Genomic DNA, 22,924 nt, shown 5'->3' on the forward strand with positions numbered 1-22,924 from the left:
TAGCTCACAAACCATGTTCCACACACTTGAGACACCAGAATGAGAGATCACTCAGAGAAGAGGGTGCAGTTGTTCAGAACATGTTCCTGCAGGCTTTGGTGGCTTCCTCAAGGTTGGCTCATCCTTGGTAAGGTGTCAGTGGAATTTGGCTTCCCCTTGGTGGGACTCAGATGCTTTCTTGGGTCCACTCCTTGCCTCTTGCTCGTTAGCTCCACAGACTGGGGGGGAAATAAATGCTGGTGCTTTCCTAAGCATTACCTGTTCATGACCACCAAAAAGAGACATAACCCCTGGTGGATTCTTCATTGTTCCTTTGTTTTCTTTCCTGCTTTGATCAACAGTGAAATAGTTAACATAAATGGCAACATTTTTATCACTGGCTATTTGAATCAATGTCCCATTGATAGAAACAGAGTTAGTTTGCAAAACTCAAAGCTATTATTTCAGGCTCTCTGCAAACTCGGGCAGAAATTGCATTAATTTGGATTTAGTTCAAGCTTTGTAGCACTCCTTTGCAACCATAAAGGATAGAGGTTTTGTTGTTTTTCTTTTAATGAAAGCTGAGATTCTGAAGCACGGGCTTGCTTAGACTCGAGTTGGCCAATTTTGCTCCTTGATCACTACTCTGAAGAGGTTAAAATCTAACAGTTTGGTTCTATGAACACCATAGTGTACACCCCCATCCACCTCAGTGGGACTATGCACAGAGGGCCTAAATTGAAAATAAGCTGGTGAGGTATGTGATAGACCAGGAGCAAGCACAATGAGCAGATGAAGAATGGTGAATGGGATATAACAAAAGCAACTGGAGTTAGAGATTTAGAACCTCTATATGGATGTAGAGAACTAGAATGCAAAACGTGTTGGCACTAATGTACAGCATATGCTTATTGAAACAAAACCCTTCCTTGAAAAAGGGTAAAGGTTGAAAATGTTTGTGTGACTAACACTGAAAAATCCCACTTTTATACTTTATGAAAATTCTACACCTTTAAAATATCAAGTATGAATGTCTTGCGATGAACAGGTGAAGGGTTCAGCCAGTTCCTCAGTGACATAAAATCCTTCTTCACTCATTACTGCCCACACTTGATTTATGCTATCCAATGAGAGCCAGCCACAATCTGGCCCACTGATAACAAATTATATAACAATAAAAATCTCTTCCAAATATCATGAGACTTTTGTAGATGATGTGACCAGCATAAACCAGTCACATGGGACCAGATCATAAATAGGTGCTTGAGGCTAAGTAATAGGCATCTGGGAAGGAAAAAAGTAAAAATAATCATACACTACACTGCACAATTCAAATGCATAACAATTCTGAACTGAACCAGTGTACAAAAACTCTACAGCAGCTACTCATGGATCTGGCAGTGCCTAACAAATACTATAGCTGGTTGGAACATTTTCATTTTGGTGACATAGGCTGCTTGAGAGACAGACCATCTGGGTGGTTAGAGTACTGCCTGATGTGACGGGTTCCCCCTGGGGTGCCACCTGGAATTGGGGTACCATTGAGCCTCCCGACACACCAGCCTGGGCTCCCTTTACACTGTATTGCTATGACCAGCCTTCCAAGCCCTCTCCCAGGCTCCAGCCTGCACTTTCCCAGCACACATACAGGTAGGGACACAGCCGGCTGCAGTTACATACAGATGCTATGATCAGCTCTGCATGGGGAGGCACAGCTAGGGCACCTCCCAGTTTCTAAGTCACACACCTCCTCTCTGGAGTGTAAACCCAAAATTATACCATCTTGCGCTGCACACTGTACATCATAAGGTCATAAAATTCACCCTCTCCCTCAATGTGGAGAGGAAATATACAACAGCTTTCTGCCCTGAGTTACAATTTACACACACACACTGGTTTTAGACAAAGCAAAAACAAGTTTATTAACTATAAAAGATAGATTTTAAGTGATTATAAGGGGTAGCAAACAGATCAAAGCAGATTACCTAGCAAATAAACAAAACACACAAACTAAGCTTAGGTTTCAGAGTAGCAGCCGTGTTAGTCTGTATCCTCAAAAAGAACAGGAGTACTTGTGGCACCTTAGAGACTAACAAATTTATTAGAGCATAAGCTTTCGTGGGCTGCTTATGCTCTAATAAATTTGTTAGTCTCTAAGGTGCCACAAGTACTCCTGTTCTTTTTCAAACTAAGCTTAATATACTACATAGATCTGATATGAATAGCAAAATCTCACCCTAAATGATGATGCAAGCAGGCATCTTTAGGGGCAAGATGCACTAACTTGCATCTTGGAATCCCCAGCTGTTTCATTCACAGGCTAAAAATCCCTCTAGCCTGGGTCCAGCACTTCCCTCCAGTTCAGTGTTTGTTCCTCAGGTGTTTCCAGGAGTCCATTTGGATGAGGAGTCTGTGAAAAACCATGATGATGTCACTCCTCTGCCTTATATAGCTTTTGCATATGGCAGGAACCCTTTGTTTCAAAGTTTGGTTTTCACGCCAGTCAGTGGAAAAACACTAGTACAGGTAAAAAGGCAATGGGAACCTGCAATCTAACTTCCCAAGGTCCACAAAGCCTCTCCGAAGTGCCACCGTTTGGCAAAGTCTGCATTATTGTTTCACCCTTCGGGGTCTTCCTGACAATTAAGGCAAGTAACACACAGGTTTTGCAAAGGCACTTCTAAACCACACACACAGACTTTACTTGTAGACACGGCACAAGAAATTTACAGATATATGGAAAAATAATACCTGGATGCAAGACCCTGCCCCAGCTTCCTCACCCTACCTAAGTCCTTTGGATCTTAGCCCTGGTCTACACTACGAGTTTAGGTTGAATTTAGCAACGTTAGGTCGATTTAACCCTGCACCCGTCCACACGACCAAGCCTGTTTTGTTGACTTAAAGGGCTCTTAAAATCAATTTCTGTACTCCTCCCCGGTGAGGGGTTCAGCGCTAAAATCAACCTTGCTGGATCCAATTTGGGGTAGAGTGGATGCAATTGGACAGTATTGACCTCCGGGAGCTATCCCAGAGTGCTCCATTGTGACCGCTCTGGACAGCACTCTCAACTCAGATGCACTGGCCAGGTAGACAGGAAAAGCCCTGGGAACTTTTGAATTTCATTTCCTGTTTGGCCAGCGTGGTGACCTGATCAGCACAGGTGACCATGCAGAGCTCATCAGCACAGGTGACCATGGAGTCCCAGAATCGCAAAAGAGCTCCAGCATGGACTGAACGGGAGGTACTGAATCTGATCGCTGTATAGGGAGAATAATCCAGGCAGGCAGAACTCTGTTCCAAAAGATGAAATGCCAATATATTTGCCAAAATCTCCAAGGGCATGATGGACAGAGGCTACACCAGGGACACACAGCAGTGCTGCGTAAAGTTAAGGAGCTGAGGCAAGTCTACCAAAAACCAAAGGATGCAAACGGTCGCTCTGGGTCAGAGCCCTATACATGCCGGTTCTATGATGAGCTGCATGCAATTCTGGGGGTGGCCCCTACCACTACCCCAACACTGTCCACGGACACCTGCAAGGGGGGAGTCTCATGCAACAGGGATGAGGAGTTTGAAGATGAGGAAGATGATGAGGAGGAGGAGGTTGAGGATAGTGCACAGCAGGCAAGCAGAGAATCCCTTCTCCCTGGCAGCCAGGAACTGTTCATCACCCTGGAGCCAATACCCTCCCAACCCTCCTGAGGCGGGCTCCAGCTGGCCCTATAAAGGCTTGAGCCAGGAGCTCAAGCAGACAGTCTTTCTCTGCGTTCAGAGAGAGAAGGGCCTGGCTGCAGGGAGCTTAACCAGGTATCTGGAGTGGAGCAGGGCTGGGGAAAGGCCAAGGGAGACGGGGAGCTCTGGCCTAGGAAAGCCCCAGGCTGCAGGCCTGGTAAGGCCTATTAGGTACTGGGTTGCAGGGGGAAGCCCACGGGTAGCCAGAGGCAGCAGGTCCAAACCCCTTTACCTGTGATGAGTGGCTTATACACTGCAGTCTGCCCCAGTGAATGGGGGCTAGATGAGGACTGGCAGTAGCCAAAACTGAGGCGAAGTGGGGATAGTGGGTGGGGGTTCCCTGGGGGGGGAGACCCAGAGCTGTGAGGGGTTACTTCCAGGGGGCAGCACCCATTTAAAGGGGCACCGGGGTCCTGGGAGGGACACGGGGAGCCAGTGGTAAGGCAGATCACCGGCCTGCAGAGGGTGCTTCTGGCTGGAAAATGAGCTAATTCCCAAGGACGACCAACAGGAGGTGCCGCAGGGGTGAGTCCACACCCTTACACAGCCTGTGTATGGCTTCATGAGCCATGGCATTAAGGGGTAGGCTGGGTCCCCAAGGATAAATATAGGCATTTCAACATTCCCAACAGTAATTTTCTGGTCTGGGAAGTAAGTTCCTTCCTGCAGCTGTTCAAACAGACCAGAGTTCCTGAAGATGAGAGCATCACGCACCTTTCCCGGCTATCCCACGTTGATGGTGAAATGTCCCTTGTGATCCACCAGTGCTTGCAGCACCATTGAAAAGTACTCTTCCGGTTTACGTACTGGCTGGCAAGGTGGTCTGGTCCCAAGATGGGGCTATGCTACTTGGATCACAGCAGCTCTAATGGTAGATTTACCCACTCCAAATTGATTCCCAACTGACTGGTAGCTATCTGGCGTTGCAAGCGTCCAGAGGGCTATTGCCACTTACTTCTCAACTGTGAGGGCTGCTCTCATCTTGGTATTCTTGCGCTTCAGGGCAGGGGAAAGCAAGTCACAATGTTCCATGAAAGTGCCCTTATGCATGCGAAAGTTTCGCAGCCACTGGGAATCATCCCAGATCTGCAACACTATGTGGTCCCACCAGTCTGTGCTTGTTTCCCGGGTCCAGAATCGGCGTTCCATGGCATGAACCTGCCCTATTACCACCATGATGTCCAAATTGCCAGGGCCCATGCTTTGAGAGAAGTCTGTGTCCATATCATCATCACTATCATGATCGTGCTATCGTCGCCTCTTCGCCTGCTTTTGCAGGTTCTGCATATACTGCAGGATAATGTGTGAGGTGTTTACAATGCTCACAACAGCAGCGGTGAGCTCAGCGGGCTCTATACTTGCCATGGTATGACGTCTGCAGGAGAGCAGAGTTTCAGCGGAAGCGGTGGAGGACGATGGTTAGCACTGCGCACATTTCCCGAGGAGCCCACGACAGACAACATGGAGAAATTCGCAGCAGAGCAGAGTTGCAGTGGAAGCGATGTATGATGATGGTTTGCAGACCTACTGCACCGTCTGCTGCCAGCAGCACCCAGGACAGAACAGTGGCAGTGTCGGTGAGCTGAGCTGAGGAGGCTGCACGCTTGCCGTGGTATGGCGTCTGCGCAGAAAAAAGGCGTGAAACGATTGTCTGCCATTACTTTCATGGAGGGAGGGGAGACTGACAACATGTACCCAAACCAGTGACAATGTTTTTACTCCATCAGGCACTGGGAGCTTAATCCAGAATTCCAATGGGCGGCAGAGACTGAGGTAACTGCGGGATAGCTACCCACAGTGCACCGCTCAGTAAGTCGATGCTAGCCACGGTAGTGAGGATGCACTCCGCCAACTTAATGCGCTTAGTGTGGACATACGCAATCGACTGTATAAAATCGATTTCTAAAAATCTACTTCTATTAAAATCGACCTAATTTCAAAGTGTAGACATACCCATAGTGTTTTTTCCAGGGAGCCCAAGATTCTTCTGTACCCAGTCTTCTCTTCTGGTCTGCACTGTCTTGCTGTTGAGTCTCTTAACAGATTCTAACATCTTTTTTCTCTTCCTGTCCTTCCCTAGGGGGTTTTCCATTCTGTCACAATCAGTGTGCAATGGCCTTCCGTCTCCTCTAGGTTGTTACGGTGGATCTGAATCATTAGCATATCAAGAGACTTTTGGCCAGCAGTTTCCCCTTGGACTGGGACAAAATGACGACTGGTTTTGATAACCTATTTTTTGAGGGGGTAAGTATCAATGACTCACCTATCTACACCTCGTGTCTGCCTTCCTGCAGAGGAGTAACCTTTTTCCCTGCTCCCCTCCACTGAAGACAAAGTTAACTCTTTGTGCCCAGGCAGCATACATTATAATTGAAGGTACATATAATATTCATAAAAATAATAGCGATCTCCCACATTCTTTTCAGGATGTTAGGGCTTTGTAGATTTCAACACCATACACGCACATGATGTTCATATTAAATTTAAGCTTAACATTTATGATCACTTCACAAACTAAACGAGAATAAGGAATGGCTCAGTATGTTCAAGGGAACACTGGTATTCCTGTCTCCGTAGAGAACTATTGTTTGGGAATATTTAGGATTTGTAAAGTCAGTGAAGGGGGGAGAGGGAGAAGACTATTACAACTCAGTTTAGAGGCTACATGTGTAAATATGTATCCTGACACAACATATCCCTTGTGTTAGTTTTCCCAAACAAGGTGTAGATGGTATCTAATTTTCATCACTGGAAAGCAACACTATGTAATTTACAGACATGATCAGGAGAAGAAATTGGTGCTCTGAGATAGTAAATGTTCCTGGGGAATCTGGGAAAAGTCAGCTATTACCTTTAGGCCAAATCCCGAGGGTCCTTACTGAGACAAATTCTGCCTCCCTCACTTATCATAGGTAGTGCCGTACTCCATGGATAGCCTCACACCTATGTAGGGGGTTGGATAGCACATAGACCTGAGCGACCAAAAAAGGAGATAGTCAAGGAGCCATGTGACTTTAAACAAGAATTATGGGCCACCAGATGTCAGGGAGTTGGAGGCTGAAGTCATAATGGTTATTGCAGTTGGTTATGGGTGTGTCAGCAGAAAAGTCAGCCTCTTAGCAGAAATCCTGCTGTGTACCCAAAATATTCTTGACTCTTATGATCTTTTTACTATGAACATACAAGGGGAATGAAGTAAAATAAAAGACACGAACAGTTGAGCACTAACATAGGTGAGCTATAAAAAAGGGCATGACTACACTGCAATTACAGGTTATGACTGCCGCTCATGTTGATATAAATGAGCTAGCTTGAATCTAGTTATCTTGGGTATCAGAGTAGTGAAACTGTGGCCGTATTAGCTAGCCACACAAGCCATTTACCCATGCTTCTGGTGGGCTTGTACAGCCCATTCTGAAGCCCTCGCTGCCGCAGCTTCACAGCTCCAGTAACCAAGCGAGGTAGATTAAAACTAGCTCAGATATGTCTACATGACCTGAGGCTGCATTCTGTGATTGGGGTGTATATAGATTCTGATCAAGTGATAGCAGAACCTCAACGTTCAGAGTGCCTGCTTGTCTGAGCTACCCAAGTACCCCAACAGATAACATAGTTTTCTGCCCCTAACCCACTCCTCTTGCCATGCATCCTAGGGTTTAGAACGCCATTGAAAAACAGGAAAAAGACTGCAAAAAACCTTAAATTTTGAGGTGGCTTCTGTTTTTAGTGAAATGTTTACAGAAATCATATTCTTTAACTGAAATTGTGTTGCTTTTTTTTAATAAGAAAACATAATTTGTGGTAAAAACTTTATCAAAACTTTCAATTTTTAATTGACAATTTTTTGTTAAATTTCATATTTTTTTAAACATAGGCCATTTCCAACATAAAATGTTTCCTACAGAAAGGTTTTTAACCCCTTTGCTGCTGTTGTCTACTTCCACTGGAAGGTCCAGCCATCTTTGTGTGTGTATGTGTATGTTTTGTTGTTGTTGTTGTTTTTACCATATCTATAATGTATTCTGGGGGCTGCCAAGCCCTCTAAAATCCTGGATGGCCGGCGCATAGAACACTAAACAGCCTATCTTCCATACTGTAATAGGAAGCAGTACCCCACAGATTTTTTTTTCCCTGATTGGTTTAAACAGAGAGACTTTATAAACTGCCATTGCTGCCTTGGAGAAAACAAGTCAAAATGGCTTTTGCTAATCCTTTTGAGCACATGAGGTAGACTCAGTCACAATCATTCAGGAAACCAGAACTGATACCATGTGACTTTTGTGATCAATCACAACTAATCTAGAATAAAATTTGAGAAAGTAACATGAAAATTGGTTACTAAGGGCTGGTCTACACAGCCTGTAGTGCGGACTACAGCGGTGTTAATTGCAGTGTGCTTTAGAGCGTTGCGCTGTAACTGTCCCGTTTTTCAATTTTCTGTGCAAAGCACTTTGTTTCAACTGTAATATCATGTCAGTGATGGGTTTATAAAATGTAATATAAATCAAAAGCAAGTGGGTTTATAAAACATAATATAAATTGAAAGGAAGTGCTTTGACGTTGTCAAAATGAAATTTTATAGAAATTTTATTTCATGGGAACTTCCAACTTTTTGTTCTGATTTAGGACAAAAATAAATTCCAAAGTGTCAGAACTTCCCATGGAATTGAAATTCTGAGTTTTGGCCACCTCTACTTAGTATTTACTTAGCATGTCACACATTCAAAGGACCGTGCCCTTGGGTATCTAGGGGATTGCACTATTTACAGCTGATGTGAAGAAATGTAGAGCAAGGTATCATCTGCATAGCGGTTGCATTTTAGTCAATGCGATTTCACAGTCCCCCCTACTGGCTTCAGGTAGCTGTTGAATAGAATGGGGCAGAGGATGGATACCTGTGGGACTGTGGAAGGTTCTGGAAGCATTAGGACTCTCTGGGTATGGTCTGAGAGGAATGAATGGAGCCGTTGCAGCATGACCTCACTAGTCTCTGCCACATCTCTGAGGCAAGATGGCAGCTTTCTCAAATGCTGTGGAGAGCTCCAATAATATGAGCATGGATATGTGGCCCTGAGAGCCTCCATCAGTGCAATCAGCCCACATTTCTGTTCTATGTCCTGGTTTGAAGCCTGGCTGGGAAGGATACAAGATGGCGGTAGTATCTAGGTAGAGACTGGTGAACTATTTGCTTGAGATGTTCAGGAATGGGAAATATTCCAGGTATGAGCAATCAGATGTTGCAGGGACTTAGTAATGTTTGTTGCTTTGACCATGTAATTTCAGGGGTTTCTGTAAGGCAACACCTAGAGACTGTGAGGAAGTGCTCACTCGCTCACAACTGCATGGAGGCCAAGTTAAACAGACTGTCAGTTTTTACAGCCAAGTGTGGAGTATCTGGGACTTACTCTGAATGATAAAAGATTGCAGCCAAACTGGAAAGTGTTTCTGAACTGTGTTAATTTTGAAGTCTGTTAAAATATTATGGCCACTTTTTATAAAACCTCCCAACTATGTTAAACCTTTGCTGGAGTGGCAGGCTCTGGAAATAGTCAAAGGAGTATGCTATTTCTTCTAACAAATTAAAATTAGTCAGCAATGCACACAAACACTATGACACTCACAAACCACTCCATCTAGCTTGCGATATTGAAATATAGCATTTGGTAGAAGATGGCAAAGAGAGACCAGTTCTAGAAGATGGCAAAGAGAGACCAGTTGCGTTCACCTCGAGAACTTTAGCCAGCAATAAAAAGAATTATGCTTGTATTTAAAGAGGATCTGTCCATAGCTTCTCGTTTGTGAACATTCCAAAAGTGTCTCTGTGGTTAAATTCATCTTAGGTACAAAAACGGTGACCATTTAAAGCTATTTATACCCATATTAAATAAATATTTTTTATTGCCCAGCATTGCAAGCTCTTTACTACTTATGGTATGGAATATCAGCAGAACGTGGTCATGCTGATGGTTTAATCAAAGTTACCATATGAAGATTAGGAGAGTTTCACAGAAGTTTCACAGAAGAAAGGTGCAGTGATAATAGCATATGTTTAATCATGTTAGATGTCTGGTATTTTTCTGCAATAAGTCATAGTACCCCATTAGATACCATTTCCTCAGGAAATCCATATAAGGATAGTAAACTCTATAATGCTACTGTGATTTTTGTCAAGTATCAGAGGGGTAGCCGTGTTAGTCTGAATCTGTAAAAAGCAACAGAGGGTCCTGTGGCACCTTTAAGACTAACAGAGGTAGAGGCAATTTGCGTCTGATGAAGTGGGCATTCACCCACGAAAGCTTATGCTCCAATACCTCTGTTAGTCTTAAAGGTGCCACAGGACCCTCTGTGATTTTTGTGACGGTTGTTGTGGACTGTCATGAGGTGCAGCTCTCACCGCCAGACTGGTGCCTCCTCCTTGTGGCTCTGAGGATTAGCTTGAGGCCACTCCCTCGTCCGCGGTCTGCACACCGTCACACTCTCTCCACTTCAGGAATGGCAGAAAACAAAGGAGTGAAACACAAGGACCTGCATGTCAAAACTCATGCTAAACTCCAGGAATTCAAAACCAGGAGTATTCAAGTCATGCCGGTAGAAGAAGGGAAAATGGGAATTTGGAACCATTGTAGAGGTTGGATCCTTCAGCATACGTAGTTCAGATTGGTTCTAGAATATTCAGCATACATATTGATCACAATTGCAGGGGTAGGGTGTAGGGTCAGAGGCAATCTCTCAGGTAAGTATGATCTAGGCCATTTAGGGCTTTATAGGTCAAAACTAAAACCTTAAATTCCAAATTCCACCTGGAGACCAATGGGCAGATCCAGGAGAACCAGTGTTATATGCACGCAATAGCACAGGGTGCCGAATTCTGTCCCAACCTCAGTTTCATGATAGATTGAAGATGTACCCCATGTACAGTACATGGCATCATTTAATTTCTTGGTGGCAAAGGCATGGATGACAGCAGGAAGATCTGCATCTGCAAGAAACAGTCACAACCTCTCAGGCATACCTAAATGAAAAACAAACAAGCTCTCTTGGCTGTTGCTGCTCCTTGATCTTCTAGGAACATCTGGAAATCTAACCAGACACCTAGACTGTAAACTCCAACAATAGACTGTAAACTCCAACAACAAAAGGCAGACAGACACCCGCAATCAAAGGAGCAGATATTATCCTCACTGTATCTTCTCAGTCAACCGACCAACCTCAACCCGGTCCTGGTGTGACTGAGCTTCAGCCAGCTACCTCTCATAACTCTCAGCCACATCCTGAGTAGCACAATTAGCTGCTTTGACTAGGTTGGATATGATAATTATAGAGCTGGGTGTCGTCATCACTACAGTGAATACATTGCAACATATGTCTCCTCACTAACACTTGCAATAGCCCTATATATCCTTAAACTCCAGGAAACCCTACATGAGCATGCCCTCAGAGAGGAGGAGCACTTGCCCAACATTCCACTAAATGCTCAGCAAGAAAAGAATGGATCCACCTGAGAGCAACTCTGTTCATCTCCACTGTGGTCTGTGGGGAAGACAGACACACCTCCATATGAACCATATCACTGGCAGTTGATAGGTTTAATAATACACGCATGGCCTTCATCCATTGCCAGAAGAAGATTGTCAACTAATGCAATCAGGGCATCTCTGTGCTGTAGCTGGGTTGGTACCGAGACTGGTACAGATCAAGGAGATATGAGGCAATGAGATGCATAGAGTTGTCTTGACTAAAATATACACCTCAAAAATGACATCTTCACTGTCAACATTAACTATTTCACTGCTGACCATTTTGGCAGAAACATCAAGCTAATATGCTGTGTCACAGTCCCAAACTGTCTATCACTCCTTTGCATGTTTTCAAAGCCACAGCAGACCCTGACTACTGCCCCAAAGTGCAACTCAGCCCCCCACCCTGACAAATTCTACAATGCATCTAAGAAATCAGTCAGATGTTGAAAATGTGGGTGGAAGCATAAAATAAACTTAGGACCTACTGTACGGATTGTATTTATCAAATCCTTATTTAATTCATTAAAAATCTACACTTAGCAACTTAATTAAAAAAAATGTTATAGAAAATTGTCTACTGGAATATATGACCCAGAACTCTTAGCAGGAAATTGAGTGTGTCTCAGTTTGGGGGGGAGGGGGAACCCATGATGGAGTATTAGCAGCAAACCACAAGGTCTCTCTTTCCATAATAGGGCCGGGGAAGAAAAACTACATTCCAACATGTGTGTAATGTACCACACCCTCCATGGCAGCTGGTATTGAGGTTAATGCTCTCCTAGGGCTGCAATAACTCCTGCACTCCCTGAGAAGAGAGTGAGGAGGGAGTCAGATATCTGCAGAGTGCTTCTTGGATACGTGGGACCTCATTTATCTAAGGTTTCCCCTCTCCCAGGTATCCCCACAGTGTGAGAGCAGTGCCTAATACAGGGGTGGACAAACTATGGCCCAGGGGCCACATCTAGCTCTTCAGATGTTTTAATCTGGCCCTCGAGCTCCCGCCAGGGAGCAAGGTCACGGGCTTGCCCCGCTCCGCGTGTGCTGTGGCTCCTGGAAGCAGCGTCATGTCCCCCCTCCAGCTCCTATGCGTAGGGGCAGCCAGGGGCTCCGCACACTGCCCCTGCCCCAAGCGCCACCCTTGCAGCTCCCATTGGCTAGGAACCATGGCCAGGGAGCTGCAGGAATGGCACCCGCGGACAGGGCAGAGTGCAGAGCTGCCTGGCTGCGCCTCCATGTAGAAGCCGGAGGGGGGACATGACGCTGCTTCCAGGAGCTGCTTGTGGTAAGTGCTGCCCAGATCCTGCACCCCTGACCCCCTCCCGTGCCCCAATCCCCTGCTCCAGCCCTGATCCCCCACCCGCCCTCCGAACCATTCAGTCCCAGCCCGGAGCACTCTCCTGCACACCCAACCCTCATCCCCAGCCCCACCCCAGAGCCCGCACCCCTAGCCGAAGACCGCGCACCCCCCTGCATCCCAACCCCCAATTTCATGAGCATTCATGGCTCGCCATACAATTTCCATACCCAGATGTGGCCCTCGGGCCAAAAAGTTTGCCCATCCCTGACTTAGTACAATGGGGCTGTGATGCCTGACTGAGGTTCTCAGGAGCTGGTGCTTCCACAATAGAAATAATAATCCTCTCCAGGACCCATTTCACACACTCAGACTAGTCTTGCTTGACCCAATATGTAGTCAATTTATTACTATATGTACTTAAAGGGTTTATGTACCTTTAAGTCTCTGAATAGTTATCCCCAAATTTGGTCCTTAATATTATGCACTCCTCTAATGTTTTTGCATCTGCTTCTTCCCCACTCCAGTTTATAATTCTTCTTTTCTTTTGAAATAGATATTGCAGTTCTTCCTCGCTATTTTGGATACAAATGAGGACAGCCAACATTTTTGGCTTAGCAAAGTGTCTGGGCTAGTTAAACAGTCTTGGAATGCTATTGCAATCTCTGTCCAATTTATTCCTCTTTCCTATATACTGCAGGAGCTTACTTGGCACGGGTTAGGTCACAGAGATGGCTTTTATGGACAAATGGCATAGATGTTGCCTATCCAGAGTCACTGGATGTCTGGAAGACTGAGGGAGGGAATATATCTTGAATGACAACGTAACCATCTTTCATAGGTCTGTGTTACTGTCAACCGGACACAGAATGGTCAGCTCTAGTTGGTTTCTAGCTTTTGCTGTGTGATTGTGTTGTGTAAGCTCACACAGTGTGATGCAGCATCTTGGAGGATTTTGATTTTATTTTAAACTAGTGTTGATTTATTACAACCATAGTATTTCTCCTGAGCACTTACACAGCATTGTACATCTTCACAGCACCTTAAATAGCTAGTGCTTTCAATACTCAGGTTGAATATGGCTGGCACTGTGGGTAGGTAATGGATATGGGCAAAAAGTATATGAAAATAGGGTTTCTCCTGCCTTTGCAGTCTGTACCGTTCACTCTTCCCAGTCCCGTGTCCAGAGGCACACAGCAGTTCCTTTACACAGTACTTCTCTTCTGTGCTGTATCCCACACGCACACTGGCCACTACACTTCCTTCTCCTGAGTGCCACACACTCTCTCTCTGAGCCCTGCCTCCAGCTCTCTAACTTCTCCCCACATTCCCTCTTTGCTCTACTGCTCTTGCCATGAATGCAATTACATGTACGCAGCCTTGTCTGAGCTGCCCACAGCCAGCAATTCAGAAAGCTGCCTCCTCCCGAGGGGGCAGGGGGATACCCTTTGTTGATAGACAGTGGACTGAGACTCAGGAAATCTGGTCTCAATTCCTGTCTCTGCCATATTGCCCATGTGACTTCAGGCAAGTCACTTAATCTCTCTATGCCTTAGATCCCTGTCAGTAAAATGGGAATAATGCTACTTGCTTTCTATCACCTTTTGTCTATTTAGATTTTCCGTCCTTCGGGGCAAGGACTGTCTCTTCCTATGTGTGTACTGTGCCTACCACAGTGAAGCCCTGATCTGTTGGGGCCTCTCAGGGCAAGTGTAGTAATACGTATTCCTTATATCACTGCTAGCAGAAGAGAGGATAGTGACCGGCTTTGAAGCTCCTCCATTTAAGCGGGTGGGGTGCGTGTACGGGGCGGGGGGAGACAGTAATAGACTCACTATCTAGATTCCCTCCTGCTTTTCTACAGAGATGTCTCAGTTTACTGCTCCTGAATTCTGTTGCATGAGGGCTGCCTCCAGCTGTGCAGGAGTGCTTGCTAGAGCTGGTTGGGATTTTTTTGCTGAAGCCGTTTTTCAATTTCCATTGGAAAATGCCAACTTGTTGAAATGAAATTTTTTTGCTGAAATGCAGGTTTTGTCAAAAGTTTCTCAGATCTAGTCAGGGGGTGGTTGGGCAGGCGATTGACCAGAATAGCTGATAGCCCACAATTAAGACACTCACATAGGATGAGAGAGATTCAAGTTCATGTCCCTGCTTAGAATTAGGCAGACTAGGGATTTCAGCCTGGCTGTGTCATATCGTGTGCAAGTGCCCTGATGTGAGGCTATTGGCTGTTATGGGGTGGGGTGCATGTGTGTCCCCCCGTTTTTCTCGATAAACTTTGAAAGGGGTAGTTGTTGTTCTGATGCAAAATGAAAGTAAATCTCAACCTCAGTTTTTTTCCACAAAACAGAATTTTTGTTTTCCGACCAGTCCTGCTCCTTGCTCTCATGCAGCGCTTCATCCTCAAGTAGCATCCATCCCTATTGCCATCGCAGTAGAGGAGCAGAGACGAGTTCTGTTTGTGGCAGTTAGATCCCCACAGAAGGCCCAAGCCGAGACCAAAGGCAATGTTTGCAAATGGCTGGTATCTGTGGAACCTAAATGCACAGGCCTGTTATCTGTAAAGTTAGGTTTTGTATTTGAGTCTGTTACAAATTAGCGACCCAGACCTAACCTTTGCTCATTGCTTGAGCCGTCCTGCCAAAGCTGAATGGTTTATTTAGGTACAAAGGATAAAGGGCCTGATTCTCCCCTCACCTACACCAATGTTATAGTGAGGTCAGTTGCATTCGTTAGAATTACTCCTGACTTGCACTGGTCTAAGCAAGAAGGGACTCAAGCCCAAGCACTCTACACCCTGCCCCTGAAATGCCTGCCCCAGCAGCTGCAAAACTTGTAATTACGCTGCAAAAGTATGTGACAGCAACACATTTTCCACAGTGAAAACAATGCTCAAAATGGGACCATTATAACTGAAAATGATCCAATTTAACACAAATGGGACTCATTTCCATGTCTCAATGAACCGGGAATGTGTGCAAGTGCTGAACGCTTCAAATGTCATTGTAAACATTTTGCACTTCCCCATCCCTTATGCTGCCATCAGAAAAGTTTGGAAAGTGATGCACATCTGTTGTTCATATTTTGTGCGCTCTGTGAGAAAAGTGGGCATGGCCTTCAGGAAGGGAGTCATCCCAGAGGCCAAAGTTCTCCGGCCATATGTTAGTCTGCAGAAGCAGTATAAAATGGTACGTTAGGAATGAAGTCACCTTTGCCTTGGGAGACATTGTGGTCTTGTAGGATGGCTTGGTTTCATATTGAAAATATTCAAGTATTTTGTTTTAATTAGGATGTGGGTCATTGTGCTGTTCAGTATGTTTTTAGTAAGTGTGAGGGCATTTTGCCGACGATAAATCCTTCTTCCTATAATAATTATTATTATGGGTAAAATGTCTCATACGAGTGTGCTTTCTGCTCCTTTTCTGTTTTATTTTTATTAAATGCCTTCCATTTACATAGCCAGCAATACCAAGAAAAATAAAATTCCACAGCTAACTGCAATGAAGTAGCTGTCTGCACCAAAATTAATATTTCTAAATGTGAATGATATATAATTCCACAATAACACATTTTAAATCCTAGTGAGGGAATGATCTCATTGAAAACTTCAGACTGATCCCTACTGCTACGTTGTTCCTTCTCATCTGACACACGACTCCATTCCCAATATACAATATGCTTATGCACTCAAGATGTGCGTATATGTGCCAGAGCTGATGCTATCACCTGCCCTGGAGGCCTTCTTTGCCAGGCATGACTGGGCCCTTTCATACCACAGCTGATTGCTATGGTTTATATGTGATGTGCTGCTATTATTTATTTGTTTCTGGGAGTGCCCAGAACCTGCTAGACCCATTTAAAGGCTTTAATGGTATTAAAGTGAACATTGTCTTTTCCCCCACTAATTGAAATCCTATTTTCTTCACATTGCAAACTCTCCTAAATTTGCAGGGATACTCATGTGCTTCTCCTGTAGTTCTGTTTTGTATTAATTTTTAGATCATCTTTGGGTATGTCTACACTACGAGAGTAGTTCGATTTTACTTAAAGCGAATTTGTGGAACCGATATTACAAAGTCGAATGTGTGTATCCACACTAAGGACAGTAATTCGACTTTGTGAGTCCACACTAACGGGGCAAGCGTCGACACTGGAAGCGGTGCACTGTGGGCAGCTATCCCACAGTTCCCGCAGTCCTCGCTGCCCATTGGAATTCTGGGTTGAGCCCCCAATGCCTGCTGGGGCAAAAAATGTGTCGAGGGTGATTTTGGGATAACTGTTGTCATTCAACCCTCACTCCCGCCCTCCCTCCGTGAAAGCGCCGGCGGGCAATCAGTTTGCGCACTTTTCTAGTAATTGACAGCGTGGATGCCACAGCACCACGAGCATGGAGCCCGCTGCGATCATCGCTGCAGTTATGGCCGTTGTCAACAACCCGCGCCTTATCATCCACCTTTTTCAGAGGCAGATGCTGAGAAATCGGGCGAGGAGGCTACGGCAGCACGGTGAGGATATTAAGTCTGAGAGGGGCACAGAGCTCTCACAAAGCATGGGACCCCGCGCCGTGGACATCATGGTAGCAATGGTCATGTTGATGCTGTGGAATGGCGATTCTGGGCCCGGGAAACAAGCACGGACTGGTGGGACTGCATAGTGCTGCAGGTCTGGGATGAATCACAGTGGCTGCGAAACTTTCGGATGCGTAAGGGAACTTTCCTGGAACTTTGTGAGTTGCTGTCCCCTGCCCTGAATCTCAAGGACACCCGGATGCGAGCAGCCCTGACTGTCCAGAAGCGAGTGGCCATAGCCCTCTGGAAGCTTGCAACGCCAGACAGCTACCGGTCAGTCGCGAATCAATTTGGAGTGGGCAAATCTACCGTGGGGGTTGCTGTGATGCAAGTAGCCAACGCAATCGTTGAGCTACTGCTCTCAAAGGTAGTGACCCTGGGAAACATGCAGGTGATCATAGATGGCTTCGCTGCGATGGGATTCTGTAGTGAGTCGGTGTGGCTCCCCTCCTGTCCAGAAGAGGGAGCCCACGTGCCGGCACCAGAGTGGGTGGGACCACCACCGCCTGTCCCCGCCCCCCGGAAGTCAAGGGGCGGGACAGGAAGTATAAAGGCCGGCCGCCAGAGCTCAGTTGGGTCTCAGCCACCACAGGGAGCAGACGTGCGGCCGGTAGCTCCTGGCCAGGAGACCGTCGAAGACCGGGGCTTGGACCCTGGCTGGCCTGAGCTACCCCGGGCCCGCTACGAGGAGGAGCCGCCGGAGCCCGTTCACGCCCGCCACTGGGAGAACCCCTGGGAACCGGACCCCACTAACCCTGAGGGTGAGACTGGACCCGAACCCCTTCGCCCCTGCTGCTATCCAGAGGAGCCGCCTGAGGACCATTGGCCGGACTTCCCGGCAGAGCTACCAGACTTGCCACCGAGCCCGGGCAGAGAGGAGCCCATGGAGATGGACTGGCCCGATCCCGGCGTAACGAACGAGGTAGGCTGTGAGGGGGATCACGGAAGTAGCCCGGGGATAGCCGACCCCGGTCCGGCTGCAACTGAGTGTGAGCCTATGTCAGTGTGTTGCGGCCTGGATACCCCACTGACCAGCAGCGGCAGCAACCGCTGTTAGGGCCCCGGGCTGGAACGCAGTGGAGTGGGTGGGCCTGCGTTCCCCCCTGCCACCCCCTGCACGGGTGGCAGGCTTCCCCCTCACCCAACGCTCGGCTACAGCAAGCCTAAGCGTACCTTACCAGAACTATCTGCTCGCTCAGCCCCTGCAACAAGGGCCTGAGCCTAACTGTGTTTGCCCCGCCCTGATCCAGGGCCTGGGCTTTGAACTATTTGCTCGCTCAGCCCCTGCAACAAGGGCCTGAGCCTAACTGTGTTTGCCCCGCCCTGATCCAGGGCCTGGGCTTTGAACTATTCGCTCGCTCAGCCCCTGCAACAAGGGCCTGAGCCTAACTGTGTTTGCCCCGCCCTGATCCAGGGCCTGGGCTTTGAACTATTCGCTCGCTCAGCCCCTGCAACAAGGGCCTGAGCCTAACTGTGTTTGCCCCGCCCTGATCCAGGGCCTGGGCTTTGAACTATTCACTCGCTCAGCCCCTGCAACAAGGGCCTGAGCCTAACTGTGTTTGCCCCGCCCTGATCCAGGGCCTGGGCTTTGAACTATTCACTCGCTCAGCCCCTGCAACAAGGGCCTGAGCCTAACTGTGTTTGCCCCGCCCTGATCCAGGGCCTGGGCTTTGAACTATTCGCTCGCTCAGCCCCTGCAACAAGGGCCTGAGCCTAACTGTGTTTGCCCCGCCCTGATCCAGGGCCTGGGCTTTGAACTCTTTGCTCGCTCAGCCCCTGCAAACAAGGGCCTGAGCCTAACTGTGTTTGCCCCGCCCTGATCCAGGGCCTGGGCTCTGAACTATTTGCTCGCTCAGCCCCTGCAGTCAAGGGCCTGAGCTTTAACTGTGGTTGCTCCGACTCTGCACTAAAGAGCCGGAGTTTCGGGACTAACTGACTACTTGTTCCCACAGTAGTGAGTCGGTGTGGCTCCCCTCCTGTCCGGAAGGGTCGAGCCCCGGCTAGGACCTACTACAGATTCCCAAACTGCGGTGGGGCTATAGATGGAACTCACATCCCTATCCTGGGACTGGACCACCAAGCCAGCCAGTACATTAACCGAAAGGGCTACTTTTCAATGGTGCTGCAAGCATAGGGGACGTTTTACCAACATCAACGTAGGATGGCCGGGCAAGGTTCATGACGCTCGCGTTTTCAGGAACTCTGGTCTGTTTAGATGGCTGCAGGAAGGCATTTACTTCCTGGACCACAAAATAACTGTTGGGGATGTGGAGATGCCTATAGTCATCCTTGGGGACCCAGCCTACCCGCTAATGCCCTGGCTCATGAAGCCCTATACAGGCGCCCTGGACAGTGAAAAAGAACTCTTCAACTACCGGCTGAGTAAGTGCAGAATGGTGGTGGAGTGTGCTTTTGGATGTCTGAAGGGGAGATGGAGAAGCTTACTGACTCGCTCTGATCTCAGCGAAACCAATATCCCCATTGTTATTGCAGCTTGCTGTGTGCTCCACAATCTCTGTGAGACCAAGGGGGAGACGTTTATGGCGGGGTGGGAGGTTGAGGCAAATCGCCTGGCTGCTGATTACGCCCAACCAGACAGCCGGGCGATTAGAAGAACCCAGCGGGACATGCTGTGCATCCGGGAAGCTTTGAAAGCTAGGTTCCAGAGTGAGCAGGGTAACCTGTGACTATTACGTTTTTTTAAACAGAAGCTGAACCTGCCCCCGTTTCTTTACCCAGTTAATGTTGACTATCCTCTCCAGTTACCAACCCCCTTCTCCCCCTTCCAATACACCTTTAAAAATAAAATAAATGAAACTTTGTTCATTAACACAGTTTTCTTTATTAAGGATTTCGCGGTAAAGGTTTGAAACTGGAACGGAGACTGTGGTGGGGAGCGGGTGTAGTGATGGAAAGGACGCTTCTAAACTTGAGGAATGACAGGCTCCTGCTCCTAGAGCAGTCCACAGTGGTGGACTGGTTGTTTCAACGGAGCCTGCCACCCCTCCTTTTCGGGACTCTGTGTGTGGGGGCTATGTGAGTTTGTGGCGGGGGAGGGCGGTTACAGATCCCCTGCTGCGTGGCTCTGTCATCCAGGCTAAGGACCGCTGCATAAGATCTGTAACTGCCCTCCCCCGCCACAAACTCACATAGCGCCCCCCACAGAACATGAAAACCACCTCCCAGACTGACCAGTGTGCCTAGTGACTGCAATGTGTGTGTGACCTTCTGCTGAACCTGCCCCCGTGTCTGTACCCTGGTAAAGGTGACTGTCCTCTTCAATTACCAACCCCCTTTCCCCCCCTTCAAGCACGCTGTCCTCTAAAAGAACCTGACGGAAACAGTAATTAACAGAAACTTATTTTTTATTAAGAACTACACAGTTAGGGGATGAAACTGGGACGGGGGCTTGGTTGAGGTGCATTTGGAGGGAAGGAAAGTACGTATCAAATCTTTGGGAATGAGAGCCTTCTGCAATTTGAGCAGTCTGCAGGGGTGGAGTGACTGTTTTCACGGCCCCTGCCACCCCTCCTTCTTGGGACTTTGGGTGAGGGGGGGATGGGACTTTGTGGTGGGGGAGGGCGGTTAGAGATAGAATGCAGCGGGGCTCTGTCCTCCTGCCTCCGGTCCTGCAGAACATCTACAAGGCACCGGAGCGTGTCCGTTTGCTCCCTCATTAGTCCAAGCAGCGTTTGAATCACCTGCTGGTCTTCCTGCTGCCACCTGTCCTCCTGTTCGCTGTGTGATCGCTGGTATTGCGACATGTTATCCCGCCACTGGGTCTGCTGTGCCGCCTCGGCTCAGGAACAGACCATAAGTTCTGAGAACATCTCGTCCCGTGACCTTTTCTTTCACCACCTGATCTGCGCCAGCCTCTGGGAGGGGGATGCCGGGGTAGCTCGGGAGACACTCGCAGCTGTGGGATGGGGAAAAGGGAGTGAATTCCTCAAAAAGATACATTTTTGCAAACAATTAATATAGTCTTTCTCTGTGAACAAGACCATGCACAGTACCTATCACATGTGCACTCAGTACAAGGTCGAATTTTCTGTCTTCACATTGAGTGTCTGGGGTCTTGCTGTACAGATCACACAAGCGAGGCCGGAGAACGGAATTCTGCTAGCAGGTGGCCATGGTAAGCTGTAGACTTTTGGCTGCTTAAAGCTTAATTTACAGCAGTGCCCTCCTTTCACGTTCCAAGCAATGCTCCTAGCATTGGCCAGTTGCTGCTGCTGGCAATCCGGCCAGCATGAACTCTGCCCCTGTCCCACCCCCGTCGCGGCTGTCCCCGGGAAAGATCCCTGCATGCTGCCGGCGAACCACTCAGCAGGAACGGTTTGCTTCCCCACCCCCACCACGTGGCTGGGCTCGGGAAAGATCCCTGCACGCTGCCGGCAATCCGACCGGCATGAACTCTGCCCCTGTCCCACCCCCGTCATGGCTGTCCCCGGGAAAGATCCCTACATGCTGCCGGCGAACCGCTCAGCAGGAACGGTTTGCCTCCCTGTCCCCACTGCGTGGCTGTAAACCGCCGGTTACAGTTATTTAAAGGAACAGGCAATCAGTCCCCATACTAAAATTCCCCTAATTCAAAGCAGGTCACCATGAGTGATATCACTCTGATGAGGAATACGGAGACCGAGAAAGACTGCATGCTGCGTGAATGCCAGCAAGCACCAGGGTTGTATGCTGCCATGCTTTGCCAGGCAATGATACCGGAGTACCTGCTGCTAGCCTGGCGCGGAAAAGTTTCCTACCATGGAGGAGGCAATAAGGCCGCTCTCCCCAGGAACCTGATGCAAAGGCTCTCACATTTCCTCCAGGAGAGCTTCGTGGAGATGTCCCAGGAGGATTTCTACTCTATCCCCAGACACGTTAACAGACTTTTCCAGTAGCTGCACTGGCAAGGACTAAAAAGTTAAGCGCCTAGGGCAAACTAATCATTAAAAACCCATTGCTAACATACCATGCCTCTTCTATTCAAAATAAATGTTTTAAACACTTACCTACCTGATTCACGGTCTGGGTTACCGCCTTGGGAGGGTTGGTAGGGGATCTCCGTGAGTGTGATGAAGAGATCCTGGCTGTCGGGGAAATCAGCGTTGAAAGCGCTGTCGACTGCCTCATCCTCCTCATCTCCTTCCTCATCTTTCCCATCCGGGAACAGCTCCGAGGAAGCGGCCGTCGACAATACCCCATCGTCAGAGTCCACGGACATTCCTCACCCAGAATGGAATGCAGTGCCTCGTAGAAACGGCATGTCTGAGGCTGGGATCCGGAGCATCCGTTTGACTCTTTGGTCTTCTGGTATGCTTGTCTCAGCTCCTTGATTTTCACGCTGCACTGCATTGCATTCCGGCTGTATCCTCTCTCCGTCATGGCTTTTGAGATCTTCTCGTAGATCTTCGCATTCCGTCTTTTCGATCGCAGCTCTGAAAGCACGGACTCATCGCCCCACACAGCGATCAGATCCAAGACTTCCCGATCAGTCCATGCTGGGGCCCTCTTTCTATTCTGCGATTGCATGGTCACCTCTGCTGGAAAGCTCTGCATCGTTGCCAGTGCTGCTGAGCTCGCCACGATGTCCAAACAGGAAATGAGATTCAAACTGGCCAGACAGGAAAAGGAATTCAAATTTTCCCGGGGCTTTTCCTGTGTGGCTGGTCAGAGCATCCGAGCTCAGACTGCTGTCCAGAGCGTCAACAGAGTGGTGCACTGTGGGATAGCTCCCGGAGCTATTGGCCTCGAATTCCGTCCACACTAACCCTAATTCAACATGGCCATGTCGAATTTAGCGCTACTCCCCTCGTCAGGGAGGAGTACAGAAA

The sequence above is a fragment of the Malaclemys terrapin genome, chromosome 1 (assembly GCF_027887155.1).
Source record: "Malaclemys terrapin pileata isolate rMalTer1 chromosome 1, rMalTer1.hap1, whole genome shotgun sequence".
NCBI lineage: Eukaryota > Metazoa > Chordata > Testudines > Emydidae > Malaclemys > Malaclemys terrapin.